At 35.9% G+C, this 19,852-nt stretch overlaps 1 protein-coding gene and 1 long non-coding RNA gene across 5 annotated transcripts in view; one reads left to right on the top strand and one right to left on the bottom strand.

Annotated features, from left to right (window-relative positions):
* LOC143372289 (uncharacterized) overlaps window positions 1-19,852 on the bottom strand; it is a 228,167-nt gene that overhangs the window by 30,443 nt on the left and 177,872 nt on the right. The gene's annotated exons all lie outside the window — the stretch shown is intronic.
* The window catches only part of LOC143372261 (neuronal calcium sensor 2), a 449,084-nt gene that overhangs the window by 291,340 nt on the left and 137,892 nt on the right, over window positions 1-19,852 (top strand). Inside the window, exons 1-2 of one of the 4 annotated variants that reach the window (XM_076818315.1) lie at window positions 7,554-7,643; window positions 8,797-9,186. The exons of the other annotated variants lie outside the window; for them this stretch is intronic. The gene's annotated coding sequence lies outside the window, so the exon portion shown is untranslated. Of the gene's footprint in view, window positions 1-7,553; window positions 7,644-8,796; window positions 9,187-19,852 lie in introns of those variants that run through there. 4 annotated transcript variants of the gene reach the window in all.

Genomic DNA, 19,852 nt, shown 5'->3' with positions numbered 1-19,852 from the left:
TGACGATCCATATTAATAAGTATTGTCAATAGTTATACAAATATATCTATTTTGTGTTATATCATTTTATATTTTATGTTCAGAATAGTTTTATTTTTATATATTTTTTATAATGCTCGATTAGAGTTCAAAAACAGTTTTTTTTTGCAATGTGTACTCTTATATTTTCAATACCTTAAAAAATACCGGTAAATTATCGGTAAACCGGTTTTGATTAAAAATTTTACCGAATACCGGTAATCGAAAAAGTCGGTAATTTTACAATCCCTAGACACGGTCAAATAAACAGTATTGAGTTTCTGTAACAAAAAGATAATTTATAAATCGTAATTATATTACTTTATCCTATTGCTACCTGTAACAAAAAGAAACGACATTAAAGTCTATTCTATCCTTGATGTCGGTTCCCTTGTGCAATTTAACTTAAACGATTTTATTACGTTACGATTTTATTACAAAGGATCTTGTTTACTTCTTTGTTCTATCTCATAAGTTCGGTCGCGTGCTGTAGTTGTCGCCCTTCCAAGAAAGCGGCAGATGCCATTCTAAAGAAATGCACTTATGCGCTTTCTTTACATATGTTGCCAGATATTTAGCGTGTTACATTCGCCTCCCTGTTACTACCGCCGCCCGGTCTACCCTACGAGTCCAATGCAATAAAAGTAAAGTGTTAAGACAGTAAATAGCAAGTTAGAGTCTAGTGCGTATTGTATTGCACATAAATTATCATTCGTGGACTGCTGCTTTACTACAATCACTGTCTAACAAAGGTGGACTTATACTACTTAAACCAGCTCGAATTATGATAACGTATGGGACAGTCCACGCGAAATCGGACCCTTTTTGGAGTAACATTTCGGATGTGGCTGAAATTTGAATATGTTGTAGTCTTTGGGGATATATAAACATATCTCGAAGGATTTTTGACAATTTTGAAAAATGTCGATTTTACAGCTGTTTGAAGGTAAGTGCTAACTTTTTTTCAATAAATTATAACTATGGAAGTAGTAAACGGATGGAGATGAGTTTTACGGTGCTTATAGAAAAGACATTGAAGTTTTAAGAAAAAATTATTTCAGTTTCAGAAACAAATTTTTTTAACCATTTTTGGGCAATTATTTTAAACAAATGCAGTTTTTTTAACAGCGGTCGTGATTTTAAAAATCTGAAAAAAATAGAATATAGCTCTATCCTTTCCCTTCATGGTCTAATTGACAAAAATATGGGCTTTTTAAAATTGGCCTTGTAAAAATTGTCGAAAGTTGACGCTGCGTCGCGTGTTCGCAGTATTTTTCTTGAAACGAGGGTGACTTTTAGTTTTTTAAATGGAATGTTATATATTTGATTACCCAATATGAAAGCGACTGTCAAGACAAATTCAACCATATGGAATACTATGACCTTGATGGCCACACAAGGTTAGGAATGAAGTAAATACATTGAACTATCTATCTAGTAGATAGGGTGTCTTTCTTTCATTCCTAACCTTGTGTGGCCTTGAAGGTCATAGTGTACCATATGGTTGAATTTGTCTTGACAGTCGCTTTCATATTGGGTAATCAAATATATAGCATTCCATTTAAAAAACTAAAAGTCACCCTCGTTTCAAGGAAAATATTGCGAACACCAAAAATTCAGATACCGTATTATGTTGGATATAAAAAACAGTAAGAGTTTTCCTGCTTCAGTTTTTTTCAAATACTTACCAATTTCGAGAATTCTGTATAAGAATATCAGGTATAACCGCTTGGCCGCTGCGAGTACCGCGGTGCTGGGCGATGCAGCGTCAACTTTCGACAATTTTTACAAGGCCAATTTTAAAAAAATCATATTTTTGACAATTAGACCATGAAGGGGAAGGATAGAACTATATTCTATTTTTTTCAGATTTTTAAAATCACGACTGTTGTTAAAAAACTGCATTTGTTTAAAATAATTGCACAAAAATGATTAAAAAAATTTGTTTCTGAAACTGAAATAATTTTTTCTTAAAATTTCAATGTCTTTTCTACAAATCGCCGTAAACCTCATCTCCATCCGTTTACTACTTCCATCGTTATAATTTATTGAAAAAAAGTTAGCACTTACCTTCAAACAGCTGTAAAATCAACATTTTTCAAAATGGACAAAAATCCTTGGAGATATGTTTATATATCCCTAAAGACTACAACATATTCAAATTTCAGCCACATCCGAAATGTTACTCCAAAAAGTGTCCAATTTCGCGTGGAATGTCGCATATATAAACTCATTCAAATTCTTAAATATCTATGTTCGGTTCAACAGCTAGCCATTTTGTTCTTCCTAAAGAAATATTGTTTTATAAAAAGTTACTTCTTCAAGTGCAATTTAATTGTTCAACGATTATGTTGTGTATTAACATTAAAGTAAAGACCCTTCTTCCTACAGTAGCGGGCAAAAAAGTTACCACTTTTCCAATCCACTCTACCTCCATTATTTTTTTACATCAACTCAAAACTGCAGCATATGTCCAATATACATATTCTGCTAGAAAATTGAAAACTGCATAAAACCCAATTAAATTTAAATTTATTTAACTAATAAACAAAATCCCTACACAACATTAAGCACAACACCTTTTTAAAGCTGTTAAAAAGTTACGACTTTTGAAAAGTAATAAAGAATCTGATATTTCGTGAGGGCACCTTCTGCTTTTATGACAGCCTAAAAGAATACCAAAAGTGGTAGCTCCTTTGTCAGCCCCAAAAATGTGTTACCCCGTTGAATATCATAAACTTTTTTTTTTTTGTTAGTTACATAAATTCAATTTTAACTGGGTTTTATACAGCTTTAAATTGTCTATCTATATATATATATATTAAACACAGTTCCAAGTTGGTGTAAAAAAATAACAAAAATAAAGCAAATCGAAAAAGTGGTAACTATTTTGCTACTGTACATATCTCTGTTAAAAAATGAAGTTATACAGCAGAAAAAGTTGATCGCAGCAGTGCTTTAGCTTTTATACGCGGCTAGTTGAGAAATGCTAGAGCGAAGACAATTCAGTGAAGAGCTCGTACTTGTGGAATAGGCCCTATTGTAGTCATTTGTGAGCACGAAGGAACAGCGTAGTCGTTATCTCCTCGTTTTTTTCAATGTTTAAATTTCAAAACAGGGAAGCACGTACCGACGTTTCTCGTGGATACTTTTGAAAGCATGATTTCATACGCATGCATGGGCAAAAACGTACGGCTTTGTTTTTTGTTGCTTCAGAGAATACAAACGAGACAAACAACAGCGGCTCCGTCCCCAGTCGATTTCAGTATCCATGACCCGATTATTCGGTGTACTCCGTATTGACGTACCCACGGTTTTCAGTATTGAGTCGTTAATCGATATTATCACTATTTTATCTTTTTAGATTCATGAGTGCCTGAATAAGTGGTTTTCCAGTTCAAAGGTGACCAATTTCAATCGATGTTTATTCGATGACGACAACAGTTCCTTTCAATTTTGCCCTTTATAGGTCACTCGTTGTAAATATTTCCTCAAGTTTTTAGCAAATTGCAGTTAAACTTTCCGGTCTTTTATATTACCTTCAGCCTCTCCTAAACAGAGCTTTCACATTGTTTAACTTAATCCAGGATTCTGCTTTTGTTATTTAATAAAAAATATCTGAACGTAATATAATGAAGTCTGTTTAGTCGACATTATAAATTTAGTAACTTTTGCGTTGCAATTTAATCGAAGAATTTTTATTCGATGATAAAAATATCTGAACGTAATATAATGAAGTCTGTTTAGTCGACATTATAAATTTAGTAACTTTTGTGTTGCAATTTAATCGAAGAATTATTTTATTCGATGATAAAAATTTAAGTTTTCTAGAACGTTAGTATTTCGTATGTGAAACGGGATGCAGGTGTGGTAAAATGTTACCCGATATTCCATAACATCCGTTTTTCAAATATGTTCGCGGTACCTGGCTTAATGGATACTCTAATGCTTCAGACACTTCGCCAAGCAGCTTCAACTGACAGGACGTATTTTTGAAATTCATTATATGTTGTGAGTTGAATAACCGCGACAGAAATTTATGCCGGGATATTTATCTTTGTTAAAAAACAGTCAATGTAAATCTAGTACCAGGGCCATCAAGTAAAAGTTATGAGGAAAGAAACACATTTTATGGGACTTTTGATACCAAAATAATGAGAATTAGCTTCATAACAGAAAATGTGTACGTACATTACAATCGCGGAGAAATTAAGTGGTAGGAATCTTTATAATACAAAAATCAGTAAGGTGAATGTTCCAATTTCTGCTGATGTCCCCATTTCTGCTCATTTTCATATTTTTCTTATTATTATAAGCGCTAAGTAGTATTATAGTTGCAACAAAATAATTATTCTAAATAATAATTTTAGCTGGTTGTGCTAAGGAACAGGGTCACTATTGGTATTCGATAATTGGGCAGAAAATAGTTTCTGCAGTAAAAGTTCTTATTTAATAACAAAAACAGATATCGTATTGTGCTCTGATATAGATTTTTTTTTACTATTTTTAATTTTTTTTTAAGTAGAAAATAGGTGACTAGGTTTAGGGTCAAGTGAATCACCGCCATGTCCGCATTTCTACTCACCAAAATTTTAGTAACATAACCTCACAATTCAATATATGCTGTAACCTCTATTTCTACTCGAAGGCATTTTATTTTTTGTTTATCATTGTTTTATGCTTTACTGTTGTGTTATGAAACATCTCCATAAAAGATGTAACTTATTTTAACCTTAAAAGGCAATATATTATGTGAGCAGAAATTGGTACAAATGGTGAGTAGAAATAGGTACATTGCTATTTTTCGTGAGCAGAAATAGACAATTAGAGCATTATATTTAATTACAAATTATTAGTAGTTAAGCATCTTGAAATATGTTTCTTAAATAGTGTTTGAATTGGTTGATTTATTATTAAAGAATTAATCAATTACTCTGAAAATTTCGATCGCAAACAAATTTTTTACACCTTCTTTCTGACGAGTAACCTCTTAAATGAACAGAAATTGGGACATTCACCTTAAAGTTTTACTAATACCTACAAAGCTATATTTCTTGTATTGAACATCCTCGTGGTACGTACAAAATATTTAGGAAACAACTAAAATTAGCAGCAACATTTAATACCAACGTTTAATAAATTAGTTGAAAATTTGGAAAGGGACAAACTGAAGTGGACATTCGAGTAACATAACATTCAAAACAGAGAAATGTAAGCAAACACGTAGCTTAGATCAGCTTCACAAACAAAGATGTTGAATAAATATACTAGTTCAAGCCTCCGTAACAATAATAGCAGTAGAATAACTTATAAAATAACGCGGGAATGCCAGAAACGGAAAAAGTTTCATCACAAATTTGAGATTCCTAAAAATTGCAAAATATTGTAAAAATTAAATTTCTGTAAAATAGATTAGAAATATAATATGCCGGAAAGTGCAGTAGAAAAAAAAAATACAGACAGATATGTAGGTACTATAATCACGAAATTGTACAGAATTATATCACCGATAATTTCGGAGATAATTCATATGTATTTTGTATATCATTAAGATAACATTTTTCTTGCAATAAAATCTGTAATGATTAGGTATCTATCACCCAGCTTTAATTTCCTTAATTGCACCAAAATCGCATTTAAAATGGATTTATATAAAATTTATTATAATGATTAATTGTATTGTTATAAAACCATTTTTTGATGGTGATAAAACAATGTGTAAATGGCCACAGTTGTAGAACAACACTTTAAAGGCATCAATCATTCTCAAATACATTTCATAGTACCGATAAGTAGACCGTTTGTCGATATAGCAGCTTTTAGTTCAGCTTTCTTCTGTACTTTATTTTATTCAATGCATACTTGCAATTGCACAGTTCGACAGCCATCTGGACTTGTAACATTCAATAGCCGTTTCCTATAGGTTTTCGTGCCCTGAAAACGAATCCGCAAACCGTTTGTCTCCATCACCCTCAGTTTTTGAGAAATTCAATTTTGAAAAAAAACTGCAAATTTTCAACTTTGAACATCTTTTGTGTCGAAACGGTAATACTTATTCGGTTGCTCCTTGCGTCAAACTATTCTATGAACCCTCCCCAATACAAATATATATGTTATTATTGCATTACGAACATTTAAATATGTTTAAAGATCGATCAAATGGAAAAGGACACCCGAAATGCACCAATTTTTGCAGATATCTTGCTATATATTTTAGAAACTAAGGGGCTAGGAGAAAATCTGACTATTCCACGAGATGCAGCAGACATTTTTCCTTCGGAAAGCATTAACAGAAGTGGTAAATCACGTTTTGTTTTCAATACAGAAACGAAAGAGTTTGGCAAAACGTGCGGCGCGGACAGTGGTAGTCAACGGCGGCGCGCGATCCACTGCCGCTCAGCGTCACACAATCGCTTAACGCGCGTGAGTACCACTGTCGGCGCCGCACGTTTTGCCAAACTATTTCGCTTCTGTATTGAAAACAAAACGTGATTTACCACTTCTGTTGATGCTTTCCGATGGAAAAATGTCTGCTGCATCTCGTGGAACAGTCAGATTTTCTCCTAGACCCTTAGTTTCGGAAATAAATTGAAAGATACCTTAAAATTGAGGGTGATGACGACAAACGGTTTGCGGATTCGTTTTCAGGGCACGAAAACCTATAAGAAACAGCTATTGAATGTTACAAGTCCGAAAAAAATCAAATTTTGTCGAACTATGTTATCAGTGAGCATTATTTACGTATACTCATTACATTTAATTATAAATAAAATAAATTATTAACTAATTTTTTTACGGAGGATTGCGATATTTACAAAACTCTAATTTCATGTTAATTCCCCCAATACGTACCCTTTACATTAACATTTGGTCACACGATCTTACACTGATTTCCTTATAACATTCGAATCACAAATGGTTACACATAGCGTATGTAAACGCGACTTAAATATCGTGGGTTAACTTTGCGCATACATTCTTCGAATAAAGAAGAAAAATCGAAATTCCACACGGCGATAAGCACCGCAGTTTAATTTCGTTTTGTTAGCTGGAAACAGCACAAGCGGAGAACAGTGTACAGTGTGATTATTCGGCGCATTGAAGCGTTAGTATCGCGCGCCCGGAACGTGCAGAAATAAGGGAAAAGGGAAATTAATTTATCGCTTTCTCGTGAAGAAATCACACTCGTTCCGTGGATGTGACAGGTCCGCGACTCGAGCGCTCATTGCAGCGCCCGGAGACGTCTACGGCACGTAATAGAAATGCTACAGAGGGGAAGGAGAAAAACAAGGGAAAGGAAGAGAAACAGTTAACGTAGCGGGCAGCGACGTTGTTGGTGGATACGATGTAGGATGGAGCTGTGGTGGGTAGCGACGGTGGTGGAAACAGCGCAAAGTAGACAGCTGGAAATGGGGAGTGCTGGGGGTGGTGGAGGGGAGGGTGGGGAGCGAGTGGCAGCGTAGCGGCTCGTTTAGCACGCAGGATCAGCTTTGGGGAGAACCTCGCTTCGTCGCTTTTACCTCGCGCTAGCTAGTAGCTCCGCCGCATTCGTACGTGATACGAAAGCACGCGTCCGATAGTGTTGCACAGAGGCTCGTACAACCGCTTTCGAACTGTTTCCGTGGGTGTGTTCTTGCTTCTTCACATTTCTTTCCCTACAGTTTCCTCCTCCACCCCTATCTCTCCCTTCCGCTTCCTCATTGCCCCTATCTCCGTGCTCTGCCTGCCTTTCAATCTTTCCTTCCGCCTTCCAAACATTCGCCTGCTACCTCCTTGCCCGTGTTCCCCGCGACTCCATTTCTCCTTCTTCCTTTCCGCTTCTCTCTTTCTCTCTTGCATTTTCTCTTTCTTCTTGCAAGTCGATCGAGGCTGAGTCTCTCATCGGATCGCCTTCGCTGCCAATGTTATCGATCCTCGGGTGTGTGAAAATTCATGTTTTGACTGGCCTTAGGGAACAGACCCAATGGATACACGGACAGAAACCGAGACGTTGCCACATACGCTGTCGCGGTCTCGAGGAGCCGAGTACGCACGCCCGTTGTGAACGGCGAGATAGGGACGACAGGTTAAGACGTTTTAGAAACACTGCTCGACGGTTCTGTGTCGCTAACATCCCTGTGTAAACAGCTGCGAAATTAGAGGAGACAACAGGGGGAGAGAAAGAGAGAGCCGACGGTGGGGAGGAAGAGAAAAGGAGCTAGAGCTTGGAGGTAGAGTGTGCCTAAGCTGCGGTGTAGCACAATTTAGATGCTCACAGAGTGGGATAAAACACCGGCTCTTTCTGGTGGGCGTCTAAGCGCGAAGTTAATTGGCGCTGGGACTACTGTTCGCCGGAACAGAAAAAAAAAGTGAACGAACCGAGAGATTTCTCGCGAAGGAAAGAAGAGAAGGAGAGACTGAAAAAGAAAGGGAGATAAAGGAAGTTTGAAGTGTGCTTTTCGCGTGCATGCCTCGCTGCGAGCCACTCGAGCTCCCAGGCAAGTTGGGTTAAAGAGGAACGCTAGGGTTGCCGTAGTGTAGCGACACTGAAAATTTCCCAGAAGTTCCTGTAGATTTTCAGTCTTCCTTTCTTACCTTTCCCTTCTCTTTCCCCTCACATTCGAGCCTCGTAATCAATCGAGACGCCAGAGTTAAAATACCGCCCGCTACTTGTCAGCATTGCATACTCTCCTGAGCTCCATTTCTTGTTGTCCTAACCGATCGATGTGATCAAGTGCCTCCGTGAAAACGTACGGGCTCGTCGGAATTATAATCGAATCCTTCGTTCGTCATTCGCAGGACGCGTGGGTGTACTGTGTTGCCCGGAACGTATAATGAATTATGCGTGCGTGTAGAGGATAGCGGAACGAGCTGCAAGGACAGTGGGAGCCTAGTGTTGGGAGAGCGAAGTTGGGCCGCTCAGCGTGTTGTGAAAGGAATAAGTGGGTGCCTCTGAACGCAGTAAGATATTTTGTGAGAACCAACTTATATTTGGCTCGTCGGTCTGGCTACTGGACGGGTCGTCTTGTATTCACAATCGAGTGCGCGCATTTAAACACACCGCTCCTAGCTTCACCCCGTTATCTCGCTACTGTCCAAAGTGCTACAACAGAAGAAAGGACGAGTTGCCACGAAGCAGCGATACACACTGCCTCGTCGTGTCGTCGGACCCACTACGTTGATCAGCCGGTAAGACGATTCGATTCAGTGCATTACGAATCAGCAGACTGCGGCCCGAACCGTCTTTCATCGCGAAATACTACCGGATAAAGTTAATTAAATTGAAGGCAACCGTTATGCAAACAAAATTATCGTACATTAAAGTATACGCTTCGTCTAATGTGCGATGCGACAAACTACGTTTGAGAGTTACATGAGAAGGAATACTTGTTTTTCTATTGCTGAAAGTATCCTTGATACATTAAGTTGTGTTCTAAGTGCAGCTTGTTTCTTGTCTTTAACACAATTTCTCTGCAATAATATTTTTACGCTCACGAAACGTCGAAATTGAGGGGAAATGTTCAGCAGACTTCTCTGAATTTAATTTAAGGGATTTTTTTATTTTTAGTTAGTGCGTTTCATACGGGTTTTTGTATAAAATGTTAGAGAATTGACGCTATGAGTGCTACACCACCTCAGCTCCTCGCACAATCAATCGGGAAAAGGGTAATTGAATTGCGACTTTAAAGCGACTGAAACGTTTCATTGCTTCTTTTAATTGATCATTCAGGAGAGCTTGATATTTGATTTTATTCTCTATGCGGCAGTGACATCACGAAAACTGAAACATCTGCATAATTCATGACGGTCCGCTATTTTCCTCTCGTCCATCATTTCAAATCCCTTTAACGCCGCCACTCTGATCTCCTTACCCTGCAAGCAAAGCTTCTTCGTTACCAACGTAATAAGAAAAGAAGAAATAATTCTTCACGATGTAATTGCATATTTTTTTTTTTTTTTTTTGTTTTAGGTCGCATCAACTCTGTGATTATTAGCGACCACAGTCAGTGGTTAGTTTTTATTTCGCAATATATATTTAGTCTACGGACAAGGTCGAGTACTTTCTTCAGGTTTTCTTCTGTTTCGAATATTTTTCTATATTATTGGATAGTTGTCTTCTGACGTCTTCTGTGTTCCTGCAGTCTAATAGGATGTGTTTGATGGTTAAGTTTTGTTGGCAGGTTTCACAGCGTGGTGGGGTTGATTTGTTGAAAATGAATTCGTGTGGTATTTTAGTGTGCCCAATCATTAGTCTGTTTAGTACTATTTGGTCTTTTCTGCTAAATTTGGCTGCGGCGTGGTTTGTATGAAAGTCATCCGTAATATCACAGATTTTGGACGGAATATCTTTATTCCATTTTTCCTGCCACTTCTGCTTGACTCGATTATTAAGGGGAGGTTCCGGTCTAGAGCCCACAAAAATAGGTGATCTTTCGGAATTAATTAAAGGAAAACTACTATATATAATTTAATGGGACTTTTTGCATTGTATTAAGGATGTCTTAAGTTATAGAAATATATTTTTTGTTTTATAATTAATCATTGCAGACGTCACTGGGGAGTCGTTAAAGTTAAGGCGTCAAAAAATTGATCCAAATCGGTGGGACCTGTATCCCCAAAAGTTACTATCCGATTCGACTGAAACTTTTTTTATTTTGAAGAATATACTTCTGGCTAGGGGAGAAACCAGTAAAAAATACAAAAATTACATTTTTTTAGAAAACAACAACACTTGAAGCTTGAAATCACTTTTTCCCTATAGTTTTCATCCTTCCAATGCCTTTAAAAAATATAAATTTTTAATTTTTTGTATTTTTTCTGGTACCCTCCCTAGCCAGAAATATATTCTTCAAAATAAAAAAAGTTTCAGTTGAATCGGATAATAACTTTTGGAGATACAGGTCCCACCGTTTTGAGAACACTGTTTCGAGAAAAACGCGTTTAAAGTTTTACGTGGGCGCTACTCAAATGCCTATAACTTCGGGAATATTACGAATTTCAAAAAATCCTTTTAAACATGTATTCCTAAAAGGTTGAACATTCGAAAAATGAAATAAAAAAAAATCGACTTTTAGACCGGAACCTCCCCTTAAGGTACTTCGAAAAATCATGGTATACGGCTGGGATTAATTCGGTGGGTTGCAAAATGCATATTTTTGTCTCCTCGTTTATTATAGTCTTTATTAGGAACAGAAAAATTCCAGTAAGTAGAGTATTATAGGAGGTATACATCATCACGTTTGTGCTTAAATTATAGTACGAATCATAAAACTATCGTACAAGTGTGTTAATTTCATGATAGTCTAATTGACGTTTCAAAGACTAACACAAAGCCCAGGCATGTTACGAAAAATAGTATTTGAATAAATCGTCTGATGAGAGATGATGGTTCTTTTAATGGGGTTACCAATGCAGTGAATTTTCAAATTTTTATAATCTACCTGCAACAAAAAGGGCACGTATTTATGTCTCGTGTTACCTATTCCTTTTAAGAAAACCTAACAGGGCAAGAAGTCGTAGTACCCCACTTTACAGAATACGTGCAACTTTTTGTTATTACCTACAAAATTCGAAGTGTATACAGATTGTCTCCGAGGTGTGATACTGACGAGTATCTTGCTGAATCCAATCGAAAAATTAAATCAAGTTTTTAAAATAAAATTTTAATTAGCACATATTATTGTTAGATTTACTTCTTTACATGGAATTACCTCGTGAGTCGTTCCACGACGCACGCCTGCAGAGCAAAGTGGGGGAATCCGGCGGTGTCGAAAAGATCTCTATGCCTTCCGGCCTAGTGTTCCTGAATTCTCGATAAGTATTTTCTGTTTCTCGAGAAATCAGAAATCAGATCATACTTCTCGAGAAATTGAAAAAAATATTACAAAATTTATATTTTTGGAATAATGTTGATAATATTTATCAAAAACACAAGAAACCTTTAATTAATTGTTCATACCTGTCTAATTTGCACAAACCTTGTATAAATGAAAAAAAAACAGATATTAAATATAATTGATATATTTATTTATTTAAAACAAAATTTGTGCAAAGTGAAACATTACTTTTTTATTTTAAAACGGTTTTTCATCTGTTTCTTTTTTTGTTGTGATAAAATCTGTAGCTGTAGAAAACTTTCTTTCGTTTTGAGTGGATGTTGACTTAATCCTAGCATATCCAAAAGTTATGGTAAATTGGGTGTCCTTCCAGTGGACTCAAAATATGAAATTCCTTTGTACAAGTTCGGAATTTATCGTCTTCTTGGTTGATACTAATTTCTTGGAGGCTCTCTGCGATTGCTATATCTATAATTGTTTTCTTAATGGTAATTCTTCATTTTGAAGACTCGTAAAGTTTTCAGTATTTTCAGGAAAATCATGGTTACTGTTATATTTTCCGAAAAGTCTAGCTACTTAAAAATCGTTTTGGAGTTATATATATATATATATTTATATATACCTACTGAATTAAGTAATGAGTTTCTTGTGGCTATTAAAGAAGAAATATCGAAAAGAATATATATTAAATATATATATATATATATATTAAATATATATTAAATATAGGATATATATATATATATATATATATATATATATATATATATCTGTCGTGGATATTAAATGACAAACGCGTCTTTTGAAACATTTTGAAGAGATTCTCCATTACCTATGCAACAATTTTATAAGGGATACAATAGTTTTGTCTCTTCTTTTCGATATTTCTTTTTTAATAGCCACAAGAAATTCATTACTTAATTCAGTAGGTATGCCATTTTTCTAAATTGTTAAGTAAGAATTTAAGAGCACCTTTTCCAGCCAATAATGTCGAATCTTCTCTACTGAGATTTTCTATTGTAATTCATATAGGTTCTAATGCTACTAATAAGATTTATTATAAATTGTAGATGTGTTTATACGTTCGCGATTGACTAGCAATATACAATTTGAACTAACGAAAAATTCAATTCCGAAAATAAATGAGATTTATAATAATTTTCGTAGACTTAAGTTGCTCGAGAAAACTAGTATTTCTTGAGAAATAAGAAATAAGCATTTATAAAATTTCTCGAGAAGGAACAGTCGGGCCCCTTTCACTCTTCACTTCTTTCGATCATGGTGTTGTATCTAAAGGTGCGTTCAGAGTTGAACTCACATGCGTATTTATGAAATGATGCGTAAAATGATACTTATCTAGCTAAATAGATGAAAGTTGACAGTCTGACTATTGTACACATCTCGTGTACTCGGCTCACGCGTGCCCTATGAAAAACGCTTCGTCGTTCCGTGTCAAGTGCATCCGTAGACTTTTTTCCAGAAGGGGGCACCTTTGGGGTGAGGGTGAAGAAAAATAAAATAATGAAAAAGTGAAGAGCCCGCTTGCTTTTTTAAGTAATTTTGTAGTGTCAATTTAATTAAAAATTTAAATTCGAAATTTGGAAATATTCACTTTTTTAGTATACACATAATAAAGATCAGTTTTTAAAAATAGGCGATTTTTTCTCAAAATACAGAAAAGGGCAACTGCCCCTTTTCCACCCCCACCCCCACCCCTCCCCCTCCGGATGCCTATGTTCCGTATGCCGGCCACGGCTGGGGGAGCAACGAAATCGAATTGGATAAGTGGCAACGATATATATTCCAGGATTTCTTTCTCTTCGTTCCCTCTTTTCGAATCCACCTAAGCGGTCCGCCACTCACTCGTGATACCTATACACACACTTATGTATAGTTATCCCACTTCAACTTTGTAGTCTTCTAATTTTAGTTAAGTGCGCCCAGTTACATATTTTCTGGTGGGCGGGCAAACGAGTATAAGTCAGAATTCTTAGTTTTCCAAGAAGACACTTAAAGCGAATTCGTTAACTCGCACTGACTCTGCACTGGTGCCAAAAATTGATGTGGATTGGTTGATTCTTATAGAGCTGTCTTCGTTTCTATCAGAAATAACCAATCCAAGTCATTTTCTGGCACCAGTGCAGAGTCAGTGCGAGATACCGAATTCGCGATTAGAATATTTAAAGTGCCATGTAAGATCAGGTGTCAAATTTTTTATGTAAAAGTTGATAACATATGTCACGGACTTTCAATATATACTTCCTAAATCGACTTCCTGCTCGAAAAAAAATTACAAAAAATATTACAAAATTTTAATTAAATTGCAATTGAGCAAAATAAAATTGTATTTTTACCTTCGATTCACAGAAAAGAAACTGTTTAGCTTGAAGTGTCAAATTATTTTCTTCATCTTATTCATCAACATAACTCAACTTCTACCGGTTTTCTCGCTATTCTACTGTATTGTTGAAAAAATACTGTATATTGAAAAAATCGGGAAAGAAGTGGTATTGGCTGGCACCAAAGAGGATAAGACAGAGTGGAAGCATCCCATAAGAGCCCGTGTTAAAAAGTGATATACGAGATTCAGCGCCCTCTGGTGTTTCAGGCCCTCGAAAATTCGATAAAAGAGGCAATATTTAAAAATTTTAAAGTTAGAAATGAATGAATTAAAATATTAATTATAGCAGAAATAATGAAAAGAACTGTAAATTTGATATAATGTTAAAATTTATTAATGGTGAATTACATTACGAACATTACAAACACATTACATACATCACATTACATATACATATATAAATAATACATAATAAATAAAGTTAAATTAATTTTTAAAATTATACATAAACTAGAAGTGTAAGTAAGTAATTGAAGGTAAAAAGAGATTTCTTTATTGATACTAATTCCATAAACTTCATTATTTAATAAGATTGAAAGTTAGGTTATTGTTTGAAATCATTATACGTACCTCATTAAGTTTGCAGGTTCTGAGAAAAAGTGTTGATTTTTGTCTTTGGCTTGTGATCTATGACATCCTTTAACGTGACAACGATTCATTTTTTACAATTTCCTCACTTTTAAATCAACGAATATCCCAAGCCCCCTACAAACAGCCATAGACTATGTAAGTACCGCGGACAGCGCTGCCTCGCGGTCAGTTTTTTGAAAAGTGGGATGATTAATCCTTAGACCATATATACTTATAGACACGGCTTCAGATAACTGCCTTGACGCAAAGATTAAATCATCTACGTGACGTCACATGTGGGCAAAGTAATGATGGAAGTTACAGCGATGTATAAATATTTCCGAAAATGCGATTTAATCATTGTCTTTGCAATTCTTTATACAACATGTTTGCACCTTTATTAATAATTATTCAAAAATTATTCACAGAAAAAGATATAACCTCACTTGTATATATCGTATGAGGTACTATCCACCATTTTGAATTATCTTTTGCCCACAAGTGACGTCACTTTTGCCCGTTATCTTTGCTTCACTATGACTCGTAGCTTCATATAGAGCAGGCCGCGTCTATAGGTATATATGGTCTAAGGATTAATCGAATGTGGTTGAATATACTAGGGAAAGAAATGAGGGTGAAATTAGCGGAAGTTTTAAATGTTTGAAATTAGTTAAAGGAAATTAGTTAAACTCTGTACCAAATTCACTGGACGGCCAGGCAACACGCATAACCTGCGCAACATTCAAACATTAATTCTGCAGAACGCATAGCGTTATTTGTGAAAACTACTAATCGTGCACGTCGTATATGTTGCGTGGTTGGTTGTACAAATATGGAGTATAAAAATCCAGAGATCCAATTTTATAGATTTCCTTCTCGGTCTTGGGAAGAAGAAAGAACAAAAACATGGATTGCTGCTGTGCGTTGTGTGACGTAAGTGTGGGATCAGGAAGCCCCCTGTCATAAGAAGGGGTGTCGATGAAGGAACCACGGGGAGTTGGCGTAGCCGTAGTGGTTAACGCTGCCGATCAGCACGCGGGATGGCTCGGGTTCGATTCACGTTTGAATCTTAAACAGTTGCCGCTCGTATACTCCCAAAATTGAAAAAAAATCCGAGAGGCGGCGCGAGCGCTCCGCGCCGGAGATACTTACTTAGCCTATAAATGGCTACCAATGGCTACAAACAGGTGTCATGTGTGGCTTGGCTTCTTCACCTCCCACTCTGCTACCCGCAAACTGAATAGTATTGAGCCTGAACAGACAGGTGTCGCTTGCATCGCATATTTCTGCTTCCACTCTATCTTATCCTCTTTGGCTGGCACTACTGGAACCATAAGCAAAGGACAACAACGTAGAAAATGTTAGCGTACTTATCCGGTTTGGATAAAAAATTGACTTATACGCGTTTGCCCGCCCACCAGAGATATACCCGTTAAAATTATTGCTGAGGTTGCAACACATTCTACGATAGTTCATAGTTATGTTGTTTAGTGTAGGGTCATTTAGGGGGAGACGCACCACTTTTTTTCGATTGCTTATAGAGACTTAAATAAATACAGCTGAAAATTTAGGTAAATGTAGTTTGATTGTTTATTTCAATCTCTTTTACAAAATAACATATTAAATATATAAAAACTTTATTTTCATATTAAAATACGCTTTCTAAAAAACTTGGAAAAGTGCATCCAACCCCAGACCTGAGGGAGAGATGCACTTCAGATTCGGGGGCGATGCATTTACTTATTGGTACCCTCTTCTCCCTACTTTCATTCTTTTTTTTACCTTCTACACATATTACAGAGGGGAGGATACATAGTACATGCTTCGCGGAGCCATTTTGCGCATTCCGGGCAACGAATCCAATTTACTCACCGTTCACACAAATTTTACGCCTGAAATCCAACAGAATGAAAAGTTTTTTCAATTTTAATGAACTTAAACCGCACGATCAATGTGATTCGTTTAGTAAGGTTATGTTTGTAGATAAGAACACGCGTCTTAAGCGTTGAAACAGTGCTGCCACTTATGCAGTGCGGCCGGAAAAGGAAGTAGTGCATCTCTCCGCTAGGTGCGTCTCTCCCGGAATGACCCTAAAACGATCATTTGTATTCTCCTATTTTTTGTGCTGCACGTATTCTGTAATCTAATTGGCTTGTATCACTCTTTTGACAAATATATGTGGGATATTGTCCAACTCCGAGCGCTGGTGTGAGCCAAGTACTCTTTGAACACGTTTTTCTCGAAACACGATATTTGGAAACGGTAACCACGATTTCAGAAGATCTAATGAACCGATTCAAAAAACCCTTGACGTACTTGATTCATAATTGGACTCGCTATCGCAGCATTCTATAACATAATTTTTTCAAACACGGGTTTCATTTATCTGCACATTTATCCGCAAAATTAAACCGCCTCTTTGCACTACTTCCTTCAAATGTGCACCAATCATCGTAGTTTTGGTATTTTTTGCCCCAACAACGGATACTGCGATAGCCATTGATATAAATTTTAAGAAATGTTTTGGATTTTGGATCTTGGACGATCCTGTGAGTAAATTTCGTGGTTAACGTTCAAGCATCTCTTTTTGGCAGCGCTGCACTGCGCGCCACCTAGAAATTGTATCAAGACCGAAAACATGAAACAAAAATTTGTTTTTATCCCCTAACGAGTGTATCAATAAATGCCAAAAATATTTTTTTGGATTTGTTATAACCTCTTCTTGTAAAAAAATCATACATATCACCTATTTTTTTAGTGTTTTGACCGGAGAGAGTCCCCTTAACCCTTTCTCTGCGTATTTAAATTTTCGGATGCTTTTTTAAAAATGTCAATTTTACATCAATAAAAACGTTCTTAATTTTCAACTTCTTTTGCATTGCACGTGTTTATCAGAGTACACATTTTTTTAATGCGTAGACTATAGTCGAAATCTGTATCGAACAAGACTGTAGCAGCGTTCGACTATAGTCGAAAAACGCAGTGAAAGGGTTAAGTAATTCTTTAATTTTTCGGTTCAGTGTTATGTCGTTCATGTAATAAATTCGTGTGAGAATATGTATGTCGTTATAGTAACCAATTTTTGCACCATTGTTTTAATTTTTTTTTATTTTTTCGTTTTCTGCCTGTAGAATTATCACTGCTGTCCTTTTTGAAATAATCGGTGCTATCGCGAAAACGTAGAGGAATAAAGGGGTGGTAATATGGCACCCCAGTTTTATATATCTTCCTAAAATCTGATTCATAATTCAAATTGCTTTAAATTTTTGCTTAAAATATAGGTGAACTAATAAGGTTACGTGTGATAAAAGATGGACGCAAAAGAGCAACAATTTAATTGAATTTGACATATACATATTATGAAAAAATGTAATTTTCAGCGCTGTTACAAAAGTGAGGGTAATATGGCCCCCTAACAAAAATCATAAAACATCATTCTTTCGCAACATCAGAGATAAAAAATAAATGAATGTAGAATATTTTAATATTTACACACAAAAGGCGCACATATTTCACTTTTCCGCACGATGTGCACTCGCTATGTGTCCATCACTCGCATATGATGCATTTAATCCATATTTCGCCACGTTGCACAGTGCGGCACAGATGGACAAAAATACAAAATCGAAATATTCATGTGTATAACAGTATAAGGTCTTATTGAATTGTTATATAATTTATTTTATTTTATTTATTTATTTGTTCATTATTACTGGTAATAATAATTCATCTTACAGAATTTATGGGTCAAAAAGGAAAATCAACTATTTTTGTGCACGCTTAATTATTTCTTGGCATTTGTTTTACACCTATTGGAGGGGGTGATTGAGTTTAGATTTTTGTCCAAAATTCTATCATTCGACCGCACTGTGCGTTGGTCCATGGCACAACGTCCGACACGAAACATGCATATTGCATCGGTGTTATTTGAAGCTTCATGAGGAATTTCGATGTCTGAAATATCAGAGGTTGAATTTTAGGGCTCATTACCTGCGGGCCATATTACCCTCCATTATGGGGGGGGGGGAGGGGCAATATATCAACACGCATCATTTTGGAAACTTTAAGTTTATATTAGAAAATATAAAAAATTAAGTAACCTCACTTATAAATATCGATTCTAAGTACCTTTTATCAAATATATCCTGACACACAACACTTTAACTTTCTTAACCTACAAGAAATACTCCTTGTTGGGAACGACGAAAAACTTTCGTTTTGCAGGTTATGTTATTTATGCTTATTATTAGTAACGACTGTACTCCACCTAGTGTTATATGTTTTTTTTCTGTGTATATAGATAGTAGGTTCAGTGGACAACGCTATTAGTCGCTAGATATTTTTGTTTATAATATGAAAATCACGAGGGGGCCGAATTACCAGCAGGGGGCCATAATACCACCTTTTCCTCTACTGCAAAACGATGTGCTGCACGATTTTACGCTCGTTTATGGACAGAAGTGGATACGATCACTCTTTGTAACTGTCTCTGCAACTAACTTTTTGTAGAACTTGATGTATGATAAATCATATCGTCTGTGGACCGTTCAAGGGGGTATCCTAACCAAAAATTCGATTTTTTTTGTTTGATTTTCTAATAGTTTAGGGTATCGGAAATATGTCTCTAAAATATTAAGGTGAAATTCGAAAAGCTCCCAGTGTTATAGGGGCTTAAGACCGCAGCGGGGCCGGCAGTCGTTCACTCGACCCTTGTATCTAAAGAGGCTATGACTAGTGTTCCTTCTCGAGAATGCTTTCTCGAGAATTTCTCGAGAAATTTTATAATTGCTTATTTCTTACTTCTCGAGAAATACTATAATTTCTCAAGAAACTTAAGTCTAGGAAAAATATTATAAATCACATTTATTTTCGTAAATGAATGTAGTACTAGTTAATCGCGAACGTATAAACACATCTACAATTTATAATACATCTTATTAATAACATTAGAACCTATATGAATTCCAATAGAAAATCTCAGTAGAGAAAATTCGACATTATTGACTGCTGAAGGTGCTCTTAAATTCTTATTTAAAAATTTAGAAAA

The sequence above is a fragment of the Andrena cerasifolii genome, chromosome 8 (genome assembly GCF_050908995.1).
Source record: "Andrena cerasifolii isolate SP2316 chromosome 8, iyAndCera1_principal, whole genome shotgun sequence".
Lineage (NCBI taxonomy): Eukaryota > Metazoa > Arthropoda > Insecta > Hymenoptera > Andrenidae > Andrena > Andrena cerasifolii.
Note: the sequence above shows the minus strand (reverse complement) of the source record. Positions and strands in the feature narration are given on the sequence as shown.